Below are 3,911 nucleotides of genomic sequence, written 5' to 3' on the forward strand. Positions count from 1 at the left end.
TCCTCACGAAATCCTGAAAAATAGGGTCCAGTGATCCCTTCGAAAATCTAGAAATGTGATAGTTGTTTTTTTAAATGGGTTCATTGTGAACAAAAACCTCTTTCAGTTTTGAAAAATACGTTCTCATTTATTTGGAAAGGGTGCCTGAAATTACTATGTTGTACAGGAAAAAGTAGAGTTTTAACTGACCATTTTTATAGAAATGCACTGCTACTTCCATTGACAACGCATTTTCCTTTTTTTCTTTTCAAACACATGATAACACTCTCATTGTCAGCGCATTGTTTTAATTTTCAAAACTTTAGTAATGCTAACACTCCTGTTGTTAGCATTTTAAACCTGTTTATTACAAATATTTCGTTGACACTATAATTGTCAGTATTAAAAAAAATCAAACTTAAATAAATGTGATAACAAAATCCCAAAAATATTAATTATATTTCTTAATTTTAACTTTCAAAGCACAACACATTCAAAATTCTAATAATATATATCTATATCTATATCTATATATATATATATATATATATATATATATATATATATATATATATATATATATATATATATATATATATATATATATATATATATATATATATATATATATATATATATATATATGAAAAGAAAAATGAAGAAGGAGGGTAGAAAAATGAATTTATTAGTGGAATTGAGATAAACAAGTGCTACGTAGTATCTAGTATCTGCTGCTAGTTTAAATATAGCTAATTAGAGTATGAATTGTTGAAAAGTTGTGAGCTGATCAATTAAAGCTTTCACTAAAAAATAGAAATGAAAGTGAAAATGTTGTGCTAAAATGGTGATTTTTGGTGAGCACTTTACATCATTGGCGGTAATGAAACTTTATTTCTTTGGCAGTGTTTTTTTCAAATTGATATGGAGAAACTTAGTTTCAAGTAAATCAAATGTCAATTCCAAGAAACTTATTTGCACAACATTTTTTCTCCTACAAAGTTCATGAGCATTGTACATGATTGATATAGAGTTGAATGCAATTGTGTTTGTGGCAAGCAAGGTAGGGGAATATGGAACAAAACTTTTATTGGTATCTCTCAAATGGCTTCCTTCTTTAAACATGATTGCTTTCTTTTACAGGGAAAAATGGAGTTGGCATGATTTATAATTTTTGATTTAGTATTAAATTAATTTTAAAATTAAATTGTAAAGACGAGTTAATTAATATTTGTGAATAATACATAATAACACTTGTTTTACTATTAATTTAACAAATAGATTATAACTAACACATTTATATAAATTAAATCACTAGTAACTATAGATAGATATTAACACACTTAGTTTATAATCAAAATACTTAGTTCTTAAAATATTTCATATCGTTAAAACTAAAGAATTCATTAAAAATAAATTAAATATTAAAATAAATAAAACCCATTTTCAAATATTTTCCAAATATTATACACGCGTCTATGATTTGTGATTTAGTATTAAATTGGCTGAATTTGACACATTCACTTTGAATAAAACCAAGAATAAAGTTGTAGTAAATTAAACAACTTTAACGAAATTCACACATTAAATTTTTGAATGGTAACCGAGACCAATCTTTTGTGTTTGGTTCGAGGAAATAAGGTAAAACAACTTAAAAAAACAATTTAAATATATGAGAAATTGAAGACTAATCTCTCAATAAATGTCGAGCAATCTCTTGTTCTGCAGCGACTTGAAGCAAAATATGGAAATTCAAAGCGGGATCCTAGTAATATCCCACATTTGTAGAATTAGTTTGGATCCCATACCCGAACCTCTGCATCGTAGAATTTGAATCCCCTAAAATGAAATGAAGAGCTCCAATGCATTGCATTGGAGTTTCAAATCCTCCTTTGACCTACAAAAATAGATACACCCAAACATTAATCACAAAAAAAACTTGAATTCTTAATTCAAGGATCTAGATGGATGTTGGTGGCCACCCACATATTCCACATGGACCCCTACCATTGTCTCTTTCATTTTTTCAGTTTCCTTAATTGTAGCACAATTTACTATTTTTGGTAGTTTTTTGGGTCCTGAACTTTGGGAGCCGTTTTGAGGCCCTAAACGACATTTTTTGGGAAAATTAGGGCCAACATCGATTATGGCCACTTGTTAGCTACTCAGAAGATGTAGTCCTCAGATTGATATTTCTAGCAAGGTATTGTGCTCGTCAAACGAAAATCGTATGGAAAAGTTACGACCCCGGGAAGTTGATGTACGAATTTACACAAACGAGGCCCATAGTTTTGGTGTTTCATCTCCCTAGGGTTAGGTTTTTGGATGTTTAGTTTTTTCCGTTGTTTCTCAATTATAAATAGGCCACTGAGCCTCATTGTAACACAGTTCAGAGGCATGTAGCTGCGACATCTCTTCTCAGAGATAAGCTACCATCGCCCGAGCTAGTCTTATTTCCATTCTGTTTGTAAGCATATTTCAGTATTTGATATTAATGAAATGAAGTGTTATTTTTCTGCATCTCTGTATTTATGGTTATATTTGTAATTTGTTGCATTCATGTTTAAGTTTGGGTCAGTGGTATCAGAGTGGTCTGCTCTTTCTCTATTTTTATTTGCATGCCCCCAACAAGGTCGAGATATAAGGAGTTAGGGCTCGAACTGGTCGAATCTTTGCAAGACCAGCCTCACAAATCCTGATGGCCTCCCATGGCAAAAGAGAAGAAAGACGAGGGGGTACGAGATCCTTTCAAAATCTTGCTCGAAGAAGCCCTCGAGCGATAGAGGAACACGATGATAGAAAACTTTGCCCAGATCCTTCAGTGGCTACCTAAGGGCGACGATTCTCCTTCCAACAGCTGCCTTAAAAGTGCCATGCCCTTTACGGTACAAGTTAACTTTGACATCCCCATATTTGAGGTTCAGATAGGTGCGGACGTCGTAGATAAATGGTTAAATCTGCTAGAAGGGTATTTTTTTGTTCATGATTTTTCCAGCCGGGAAAATATTACTTTTGCACTTCTCAAAGTTGCCCCCCACGTTAAGGATTGGTGGGAAACCTACTGTGAGAAGAATGATGAAAGTAAACCCTCACTATCTTCGGCCGCACCCACTTGGAATTTGTTCCGAGATGCCATTAAGGAGCAGTATTATCTTGTCGGGAGCTATGAGGATAAATACATAAAGTGGACCACGCTGTGGCAGGGAAGGGACCAAGACGTGTCAGAGTTTACCAATCTTTTTCATATCCTTCACATGAAGTTGGGTATCAAGGATTCTGAGAAACATTTGGTACTCAAGTACTGTGGTTTCCTACACAGGTACATCTAGGATGAGATGGAGTTCTTAGACATCTCCTCGCTCGGCATGGCGTATCGATACGCTATCAAGATTGAGCATAAGTTTAAACAAAAAAAAGTGAGACTTTGGATCTATGAATCCGAAGCAAGGGAAAGGTGCCCCTAAACCGCAGAGGAAAAGGCAAAGCCAAAGCAGGGCGACCCAGGATAACCCATTGAATCCGCAAGCAAAGAACAACACCACGAAGACAAAGAAGGACACAAGAAAGTGGTGTGAGTTCCATAAGAGCTCCACTCACAACACAAGTGAGTGTCGAGCCAAGCAGTCAATGGTGGTCAAGATGAAGGCTTCCGAGTCAGACGCATGTTCCGACTCTGAGTTAGAACCCGACAAGGGGAATGATAAATGGAAGAAGATCATTGACGCAAAGCCCAGTGCCATTGTGGCCACCACCAAGATCCAGAATATTGAGCCTAAAGATCCAGAGGAGGAGGAACGCATATTCCACTCACATGTGTGGGTGAAGGGTTCTCCGTTGTAGTTCATTGTCGACAACAGGAGCAAAAAGAACCTTATTTCAGCAAAGGTCATAAAGTGGCTAGGCCTACCGACTACAACACATCTGCAGTCGTACAC

The sequence above is a fragment of the Pinus tabuliformis genome, chromosome 1_1 (genome assembly GCF_031772625.1).
Source record: "Pinus tabuliformis cultivar Carrire ecotype Pingquan chromosome 1_1, CPIR1, whole genome shotgun sequence".
Lineage (NCBI taxonomy): Eukaryota > Viridiplantae > Streptophyta > Pinopsida > Pinales > Pinaceae > Pinus > Pinus tabuliformis.